Source organism: Crinia signifera, chromosome 8, assembly GCF_055691185.1.
Source record: "Crinia signifera chromosome 8, ASM5569118v1, whole genome shotgun sequence".
Classification (NCBI taxonomy): domain Eukaryota; kingdom Metazoa; phylum Chordata; class Amphibia; order Anura; family Myobatrachidae; genus Crinia; species Crinia signifera.
The window spans coordinates 91,271,065-91,282,695 of NC_139224.1; positions in this window are offsets into that span (position 1 = coordinate 91,271,065).

An 11,631-nucleotide genomic window follows, 5' to 3' on the forward strand; every position below is an offset into this window, starting at 1 on the left:
AATTGCCGTATTTTTGGGATAGTAAATGTCAAAAATAAGTGTATTTCTGGATACAAATACACCTATTTTTACACCTATTTTTTACAAATTTCCTTTAGTAAATTTCCCCCAAATGTCAAAAATAAGTGTATTTCTGGATACAAATACACCTATTTTTTTACAAATTTCCTTTAGTAAATTTCCCCCCAGTTGTCAATGGGGGGTGGGGTCCCCCCTCCTAAGCATAATCAGCCCCGGGCTCATTGAGCCGGACCTGGTTCCAAAAATACGGGGGACAAAAAGCATAGGGGTCCCCCGTATTTCTGAAACCAGCCCCGGACTCTTGGACCGGTCCTGGTTCCAAAAATTGAAACCAGCACCGGGCTCCAACAGCCCGCGGTGTCATGCCACAGCCCGGGGACACTTTTTATACAAGGTCCCCCGGCCAAAACATGAGCACCATGGCTGGTCAGCCTTGGACGGGGTACCTGGAGGAGTGGGGACCCCCCAATAAAGTGGTCCCCCCCCCACGCTTCACCCGTCCAGGGCTGAAGCCCGGGGCTGTCACCGGCATCCGTGGCCAGTGGATGCCGGCCTGATAGGGTTAAATCGATCATACGTTACATTGCTTTATACCAGAGAACTACAAGTGCCAGCAGACCTCCCCCGCATGCTGGGACTTGGAGAATTACAAGTCCCAGCATGCGGGGCATTAATGGGCCCGCTGGGACTTGTAGTCCACCTGTAAAAAGAATGTTTATAAAAAACACACACACAGAGAAGTAAAAGTTTATTACACACAAACCTCACTTTTACACCAGCGTTACTTACCATTCCTGGATCCAACGCTGGTCTGGCTGCTTCACAGCTTGTTCCCCCCGCACTGACAGGCAGCGGGGAGAACCGGCTTTCTCCGTTGCCTCTAACAGCTTCTGTAGTGCTGTCCCAGTGCTACAGAGGCTGAGAGCGCGTCCACTGGCCACGGACGCCAGTGACAGCCCCAGGCTTCAGCCCTGGACGGGTGAAGCCTGGGGGGGACCCCTTTATTGGGGGGGTCCCCACTCCTCCAGGTACCCCGTCCAAGGCTGACCAGCCACGGTGCTCATGTTTTGGCCGGGGGACCTTGTATAAAAAGTGTCCCCCGGCTGTGGCATGACACCACGGGCTGTTGGAGCCTGGTGCTGGTTTCAAAATACGGGGGACCCCCAGATTTTTTTGTCCCCCGTATTTTTGGAACCAGGACCGGTCCAAGAGTCCGGGGCTGGTTTCAGAAATACGGGGGACCCCTATGCTTTTTGTCCCCTGTATTTTTGGAACCAGGTCCGGCTCAATGAGCCCAGGGCTGGTTATGCTTAGGAGGGGGGACCCCACGCCGTTTTTTTTTTTATAAAAACACTTTTACACATTTTTATTAACAGAACCATGCACAGATCTCAATGATCTGTGCATGGTTCTGTCAAATTTTGCCTGTCAGAACTTGGTCTATTTTTTTTGCGATTTTTGGTAAAATTTACCAAAAATCACACCCTATTACATTTGCGAGTTGTATACTTTATAATGGGAAAACATCTGGATGCGATTTGAAATGCGACTAAAAATCGCCACTTTCAAAAGTGCGATTTCGCGGTAAAAAGTGCGATTTTTACCGCAATTTTCAACCTATTAAATGTGCAATTTTCGGAAAATGTGCGATTTCGGACGTTTTTGACCAAAAATCGCACATGTCTAAAAAATCGCACCCTATTACATTTCGCCCCAAATTTCTTTAGCATCTGTATAAAGGCAAAGGGGTTTCTTTGTATGTATTCAAATGCATTACATACAATTAGTTTCCACCTACTTATTAGTCATTTGTATTACAAATGAGTCCATAGTGTACAAAGTCTGCAGACATAGAAAACCACATTTTATAAAAATATATTGGGTACTCTTTACCTAGCTATCGCGGGCATTGAATGCACTAAAAAATCGGGTGCGACGCGACCGACGCGATGCCCGCGATTTCCCATAGGGATCAATGTTAAATTTCTCAATTGACCCGATTTTTCTGTTCAATGCCTCAATTGACCCGATTTTTCCATAGGAAACAATGTTAAATGGCCCACAGAGGCCAAATAGGCACCCTAAAGTGAGAAATGGCCCCCACAATTGTTAACGCCACCCCACGATCAACGTCAACCCGAAGCGTGGCGAGCGCAGCGAGCCCACGAGGGGCGGCAGTACGCGTCCTACGACCTTTTCATACCCTCACTGTCCACGTCGGCGTGGAGTTGAGAATAGAATAGTGTGGCGAGCGCAGCGAGCCACCGAGCCCGAAGCGTGGCGAGCGCAGCGTGCCCCGCGAGGGGACGCGGATACCTGTGAAGCCCGCGAAGGGACGCGTTTACCTGTGAAAGTATCCGCGTCCGCTCGCCACGCTTCGGGCTCGGTGGCTCGCTGCGCTCACCACACTATTCTATTCTCAACTCCACGCCGACGTGGATAGTGGGGGTATGAAAAGGTCGTAGGACGCGTACCGCCACTCCTCGCGGGCTCGCTGCGCTCGCCATACTTCGGGTTTACGTTGATCGTGGGGTGGCGTTAAGAATTGTGGGGGCCATTTCACACTTTAGGGTGGCTATTTGGCCTCTGTGGGCCATGTAACATTGTTTCCTATGGAAAAATCGGGTCAATTGAGGCATTGAACAGTAAAATCGGGTCAATTGAGAAATTTAACATTGATCCCTATGGGAAATCGCGGGCATCGCGTCGGTCGCGTCGCACCCGATTTTTAGTGCATTCAATGGCCGCGAAGCCCGCAATTTTTTTACCTGCGATGCCCACGATCAAAATCGTGGGCGCCGTGCTAGGTAAAGAGTACCATATATTGTGACATCCTAATGTGAGCAGATAGATTTATTATTTTATGAACAATAAGCAAGTAGTTATTGTCCTTGGTTTTAAAAATCCAGGCACACAGAGATGTTAAGAAGACATAAGGCAGGTATGTCAAAGTTAGTTAATAGGCATAGTGATATTTACCAACAGTTGAAATCCAAACACTGTGCTGTGATGTACCATGTTTGCAGGTAGTCAGTTTGATTCTGACTTAGTGTTTGGTCCAAAAGCTGTAAATGTGCGGCCCCGAGTGGCGGGAGGATCAGGCTCCACTATGTGGAGGCTGCAGGTGTATAGCTGCAGAGAGAGAGATTTTATCCAGACTGCTCACTGTAGATGTGTGGCCACAAGTGGCGAGAGGGAGCTGGCTTACTTGTGCAGAGGTTGAACGCATGCGGCCCCAGTGGGAGAGTGCCTGGATCGCTCCTCCATATCACTCCATCTAGGATGGCTGGGGGGGGAGGGAGAAACCGCTCACCTGGCAGTGCTATTTGCCACTTTTCCGTTGTCCTGCTTAGGTCCTGGCTATTTAGCTAGTGCTCTTTGCACAAAGTTCTTCAGAGTGGTTGCATGCTGTAGAATCTTGGCGGCAGATCTGCATACATCTATATGTATTTTTGAAAAAGGCTCAAAACAGCATGTTTATTCCATAAACATGCTGTTTTGAGCCTTTTGCAAAAATCCCTGAGCATCGCCTTATTTGCCTGTATTTGTTCATTAAGGCCTGCACCGGCCTGGGGAAGGCACCATGGTAAGGAAACAAGGAGACACAATTTCTGAGGAGTGCCGGAGCTTGGACTATACAGTATATTATATATATGCACACACATATAGATGTATGCAGATCTGCAGCCAAGAATTTCTCTCTCTCTCTCTCTCTCTCTCTCTCTCTCTCTATATATATATATATATATATATATGTGTGTGTGTGTGTGTGTGTGTGTTTGCCAACAGATGGTGTGGCATCTTTTCTAAGTTATGCATGTGTAGTGAATGGCTTCACTTCAGTTACTTCATTCCTGGAAAGTTGTTTTGCCCGGTCAGATGCAGTATGGATTCCTCTAGATTAGCGCAACAAGCTGTTATCCAATTTCTTTGCACAGAAGGCGAGCATGGTTCAGAAATAGCAGGATGAAGGCAGTTTACGGAGAGCAGTGTCATGCATGGTGCACCATATTCTGGTTTATGAGGCAAGATACGAAAGCACTAAGGACTTGCCACGGTCTGGGCAGGTGCTTGTTGTCACCACCCCTGCCATGAGTTCTCATTAATCAGAATCATCAGATCCCCACAGGTGAAATTGCTGCTGCACTGCAATGGCAATGAAATCCGTTCCTTGATCCACATACCAAAACAGATGGGTAAAGCAAACACCCATTTTTGCCAACTTCTGATTGTCTGACAGATGTTTAGGCACCATTGTGCACACAAATTGCCTTAACCAAGCTTGTTGTGAATTACAATATGTTATGCACAGTTCCCTTGCTTATGGACAGTGCCGCATCAATTTCACATGTGGTGATCCAACAATTCTGACAAATTAGATCCTCTCAGCCAAAATCATGAGGAGATACTGCTCTCCGTACACCACCATCATCCTGCAATACATTTCTGAAGCATGCTCGCCTTCTTCGCAAAGATATGGATTTGTTTTGTAGGCTTATAGTTTGGTTTGAAGTGTAAATGATTGCCGCTTTAAAAACTGGAGATTTCTTAACGAATCTCTCACTTTCTGAATCTCTCATCCTATTAAATTTCACCCAGTATGTTGTTTCTGATATTAAAATGTATGGCTATATTATTTTCATGTACTGTACTGTATGTATCCTTAAAAAGATTGTACACTAGCAATTGTCAGATACCAAAAACTTTTGTTCTTTTTTTTCAATCGTAATTCTTCAAGAGATATTTAATACCATTATCATTACCATTTTTAGACTTTCAAATATTTTAAATGTGTTAGAATGTTTGTTACCTATCAGGACATTAGGTAGATGATTTTATTTGGTATATTTAACTGCTGGTGACAGAAGAAATAGCTGCTTGTTCCCTCATATTAAATAATTATGTGTTAGTTTATTTTGTTTTGACCATGGTTTGCCATTACATTCTTCATGTTTGCTTGTTGCCCTAACCTTTTACTTTTTTCCCCTCTGACTACCCAGTTGCCTTATCACATTTTTTAATCACCTTATAATATCAAATGTTGAATCCCAGGTAGCTATCTGATAGTGTACATTTTCTTATTACCCACTTCCCAAGGAAATCTTATTCCAGGTGGTTTTTATCCTCCATTGTCTAGTAAGGTGTCCCGATATCATTTATAGTATACAGATGGAGCCCCTCTCATGCTTGTGCGGGCTGGTGATAGAATCCTCCATTGTCTACTAAAGTGTCAAGTATATAGATGTAGCCCATCTCATGCTTGCTGGGGCTGGCAATAGAATATCCAGCCCCCACCAGCCACCAGGCCACACCATCCAACAGAAGGGGGTTCGCTCGCATTGGGAAGCTTGCGTGACCGTTCCGATGGAGCTCCCCGTCGGTCCCCGCTGCCTCGCCACCGGTCACCGTTAGCTGCCGCTGTCCCCCAGCATCCCCCTAACCCTGCCCATCTCCATGAAGTGGAGACAGGCAGGGTTCCACCACCCAGCAGCCGAGTGACTGGGATGCATGCGCTTCCCAGTCTAATGCAGTCCCTCTCAGCCAGCGTTCACCAGAGGGGACATTCTGGCGAGCGCTGGCATTGAATGAGATGGGCTCCATCTGTATATGCGTTACAAACATGCACTTACCTTAGTAAAGTCCCATGGGTATCTGTAGAGGTTTGCATGTTATGTTTTATGGGAAAAGTGACTGCTATAGGTGAAACCACTGTTCTGGTTCATATTGGAAGCTTATCACAGGTAAAGCTGTTCATGACATTTTAATCTTATAATTAAATTAAATGGAGCATGGAATCTACCAGGTTCTATTAATTTAGTTTGTCAGGCACCATGCACTTTATTAATCTCATGATAAATTGTTATATATACTTTAACCTCAACCCTAGCTTGGTACTTATGTACAGAATAATTATGCCACCAATGACAATGCTTTCAATATACTTTGCTATGGTGTAAAAGGCTTCTCTGAGGCATTTGTTCTAACTTAAATATTAATTGGAGAAGAAACCTCTAGATTCTTCTTCTACTACTCTAAATTTCTGCTTCTACTAAGTGTCATTAATACTGTACACGTTTTCAGAACATTTTCCCAAAACAGTTGCTATAGTAGAGGTTTTAATCAGAATGTTTTATTCTTAATCACTTTGAAGTTTCTCTTTGTTTAGCAATCGCCATTCTTTTTTCAATTTTTAAAAGTTTCTATTGGCAAACTATACTTCAGGCATGTCGAAAATGGGATACTGGATAAAAAAAAACAGTGACAACATTGAACAACATTCACAGGAGCATATATTTTTTGTCCTTAAAGAACCTGTGGAGAAAAAGACAGTGATGATAGTAATAGACAGTAATGTATTCATAGCAAACAAGAACACAATAATGCAGGTCATTTTTCTTTTAGTTTACCCAGACTTCCAAAAGTCTTTGTTTATTGAATAGTCTGCACTTGTTGTAGTGGATAAGTAGATCAGATTATGATTTATGATTATGATTTATACCAATAATACAATAGGTTATCTATTCATCCTAACATTATCTATCAAGAACCATTTTTTTCATCCAAATAAATATCGCAATAAGTGATAATAAAAGTAATTGAATATGGTCATTATACTGTACAGATAAATATTGTGTAAACCGTCTCATGTATACAGACAATGTATAAAGTGTAAGTATTATTATTGTTATATGTTATTTATATGACATCACTAAGTGTTTGTAGCATCTTACAGAGAAAAATTACACACATTTTAAAATAGAAATGTATAAAAGATAGTACACGGGATACAATTAAAAATGAAATTTTTATCTAAGTGACATTTAAAAACAAGAGAACTCTATGATCCAGTCTTCTGTGTAGGATGAATAATAAGCAACACAAAAGTAAATCACTGTGAGCTGAACACTAGAGACAGGGATAATGCAGGGAGAGAACAAGAAAGTGGCATACCCAGATTGTGAAAGCTTAAATACAAAAAGAGTGACGATTTAATGGCTCAAACTCACATGGGTCACAAAAAGCTAAAGTAGGAATTTTGAGGCTGGAGGAAATTTGAAAATAAATCTAATTGAATTTACTATTTGAACTAACAAATTCATAAATTAATGATTTTTTGTTATTAAAGATAAACATTGGTTATGTTTCAAGTTTATCTATGGTTTATGATTCTGAGTTGTATCCAAAGTGGTTGTTTTGTGTAAAGCTGCAGAATCTAGTTATCTAACTTATGTTAATACTGTACGTGTATCTATAAAGGTCAATGTGAAAAGCCGTAGGGCTTAAAGTAAGAAACCACACTTTACATTATTTTTCCATCACCTTTAGTGTTGGTACTTGCTAGTTTCTTCTTCTGGATACAAAACATCCACCAGGAACAGGCTTCCCTGCACTTTATAAGAAAAAACTACGTGCTCACTCTCTGCTGAGTAATGAAATAGAAGTAGCAGCCAGAGCTTGCATAAGAAATCATGGGGCCCCGTATGCCCATAATTTTTAGGATCCCACCAGCCCCAGTTCCCTGACAGGTAGAAGACAGTTATTGGAGTGTCTGTCTTACCTATATGTTTATCTATTGATTATTATACAACTGGAAAACCCCACTTGGAGAATGCAGTCTTTTGAAAGCCAGAATCACAACTATAATAGATGAATATATACACTTTCCCAAAAATATATCTATTAAAATAACTTTTTCAAAAGTTAAGATGCTGGGATCTGCTAGGCCAGCTTCACAGTTACTGATTTTTTAAAATACTTTTACAAACTGAAAAAATTACAAAAATGGAGAAGATTCAGACTTTGTTATGTTGGCACTGCAGATTGGAGATCTATCCCCCAGAACCCCCAAAAACCCCAGAAGCTCACTGACAGAAACAACACTCCACATTTCACATGCCCTTTAAATTACATCCACTTAATTTAAATAAAGACAAATAGTTTAATTTAAGGTCTCTTTATGAAGAAAAGTTACATGAAAGGTTTAAAATGAATCAATACTTTTTTTATTATGTTGTAAAAAAAAAGAAAGAAATGTAATTATTATACTGTTCATTTTTGGAACTGCCTTTCAAACACCTGGGGCAAATGTGATTGTGTGTGATTTTTTAGTAATATAAAAAAATTGCACCATGTAACACATGTGCAATTTTTGTCTGAAAAGCACACATGTAATAGGGTGCGATTTAAAAAAAAAATAGAAATCATTTGCAGTTTATGCTAATTTTTTTAGTACCAAAAATGTGCAATTTTTTTAGTAAAGGTGCGATTATTTTCTTTAGTAATGAGAATGTGCAGGTTTTTGGTAATATATATTTCTTTAAATGGCACCTGATGTCACTAGGATTTCCCCCAGTGACGGGGAAGAAACACATGTAAGTATACTCACATGCAATCTTGAAGTCCAAGGCTCATGTAGTTCATTTTTTTAAACTTTCAGTATACTGTACCTTACTGGACAGGACAGACCTGCATGGAGCTTGTGGCAAGGTAAATATATATGTTTGCATGTTTGAATGTGTGTATGCATATATGTCATTAAAGTTGTACTGTTCTGGGTGGGTGTGTGTGTGTGTGTGTGTGTGTGTGTGTTTATTTTAAAATTGGTAAAAATGTGGTTTCTGCTTTCTTTCAGTTCTGCAAATGAGAATTCTTGGAACCATCTTACCATAAATTTTTGTAATGTTAAGATTTTGATGCAAAACTTGCCTAACAGATTCTTTGTTGATGTTCACAATTTCTAATAACACTTAGATGTTGATTTGATGGTCAAATTAAACAATATTTTTTTTAAATCCACATTTTTTATGTGCAAGGCTTTCATAGACATTGATCATCTACAATATCCGCACAGACATCACTGCTGCCAGTTAGGTCCCAGTACCAGCACAATGGAGTTGACCCCTGTTCATGTGAAAAAATACATGGCTTTACAGCACAAACCATCAGCTTCTATAGACTGCTTTGTCTGCAGGCTATAAAAGCCAACTAGGGCTGATGATTATGCAGGGAGTGGCTTCCTATAGTAAGCCATACCACTGCTAATTCCAGACCAGCCTGACAGTACCAGAGAGAGAAAACACCTCCAAATGTTAGTACCCATCCTACGGGTAACTGGGAGGTAGGACTTACAATAGGAAGTCACTGTCAGTCACAATGTGGCAATTAGTAGCTGTCTCCATAATTGTCCTTCACAACAGTAAATATCATCAAGACTGGTTTAATAGACTCTGTAAATCAGGTACTGTATATCAATATTTGTCAAAGCTGATGCTCAATCTGGCATGTACTAAAACCAGACAGGAAAGAGTGATGCTACGAATCCCACATTTCTATTTGCTGACCCAAAGTTTGTGATCAATTGTTTTCAATGAATTTAATTATGCTGTATTTATAAATACACAGACAATACAAGCAATGTAAGTTATCAAATGTTTGTAATAGTTACAGTTAAGAAAACAATTATCAAAAGTTGTCAAATTTAAAAATCAGCATGAAAACATGAGCCATTTTGATAAATACCAACTTTATGTGACAGTCAATGGATTGCATTTTTATTAGCAACTAAATAGAATAGTATAGATCGTAAACATTTCACTACAACATTTAGTTTGTCTCAAAATATTTTTCTTTTATCGATTTCAAATTTAGGTAGTTTCTATGTAAAATGAAACAGGCTAAAGTATCAAAAATGTCTATATCAAAATTGTATTTGTATTTTATGTTACCATTAGGTTGAGCACAACTTGTGCTATTGGTTTGAAGATGCAATGCTACATAGATTTATTTTTTAGGATTTTGGTATCTGTGTGATATGAAGATTTTTGTTTTGAAATCGGATGTCCTCCAATAAATCAGTCTTCTGTTTTATCTCTGTGATATATGCCACAGCAATAGACTGCATATCAGAAAAACACAGAGAGATGGAAATATTCCAAGATACAAGACAAACATAAAGGAATACATTGGCCAACATATACACATTGCAGGCAGGATTAGGGTTTAGGGCAGGGCTGGGCAACACTGGCCCTCCAGATGTTAATGAACTACACATCCCAGGATGCTTTGCATTAGTTTTGCTATGTGGCCATGCTGAAACTGATGCAAGGCATGCTGGGATGTGTAGTTAATCAACATCTGGAGGGCCGGTGTTGCCCAGCCCTGGTTTAGGGTTAGGTTTAGGATTAGGGTTTAGATTAAAGTGTGGTAAGGAATTACATTTTAATGACAAGACTATTGTAATAAAATAATCACTTCCTCTTATAACATTAAAATGGATATTTGTGCATTTTGTACAAAGAGCTATACACACAATTTAGAGTATTTAAAACTGTTTCAATCTGCTCATGGGGATTATTTGTGAAAAGTGCTTCACAAACATTTTACAACTAATTTACAGCACAAGTGTTTTCAAATGGAATGATTTGCATATGCTCCTTGCAGTTATTTTGGCAAATGTTCCTTGCTAATGTTATAAAAAGTAATTTTAACCTACTTGACAAAAAATGCAATCATGCAAATAGATAACAGCTCATAATCACTGTGCTCTAACTCAGAGATGAAGGATGAAAACCATACACAGATTCATCAGAGCATTAATAGAGAAATGTCTGTAAATCACAGGCATGCACATGCCGCATAGTTTGTATTCCCTTCTCTTCCGGAGAAAGCCAGGTTTATATTTAGAACTTGTCACTTCAAAAAAGAATAGGAGTGCAACTTCATTCTTGATTTCATGTTTATAAAATATATATTTGCAATCCATACATACATTCAATAAATGTATTCCCTGAATTTAGATTTACCATAGGTGTTTCCAACAGGACACACCTATGCTTTCCAACAGGACAAAGGCCCTTATTCTGATCGGTGCGGATATATCCGCGTGCGTTCGGCCCACCGATGTTTTGTGTCTGCGCATGTGCAGAGGCGTCTCTGCGCATGTGCGAGCGGGGCGTACGGCCAAATCCCGCATGATATGTGAACACTCCGAACAGGGGGTGGAGAGGGGCGTGAAGGGCTATTTGGGCTCATTACCATATGCATACGCCCCGCGTTTCATGGGAGTTCCCATGAAAACGCTGGGCGTACGTATGGTAATGCGGCCGAACGCAGGTGTAGGGGGCGGACATATGACATCGCCGGATGTCAGCTGCCCGCCCAGATCCCTGCTTTTGCACGGAAAAATGTCAGTGTGGTCTGAGGTTGCGGGAGCTGGTGGAGCACTCGGTCCTGCATTCGATGGTCTGCGACCATCGAATGATGGGGGAGGTTCCCTTAGATGGAGGAGGCGTATTCCGTGAAAAATACACGTGCGGTCCGTTCGGCCAGCTTCTTACCGCATACGGACGGAGTTGGCGATCCGTATGGAAGGCGGGGTTTCGCACGCACGGTCCTGGCCGCATAATCGGCTCCGGCCTCACCGATCAGAATAAGGGCCAAAGTGAGACAGTCTGGTACAGATTTGACAAGGGCAGAGATGATGGGACAAAGAGTTTGACACCATTCATGTGAAGCGCAGATACCCTGGTATAAACAGAGATTGACGGAGATGCTGGCACTCACAGTACAAAGGCAAAGAGGTTGGAACAGACAGAATAATTACAGTGAGGC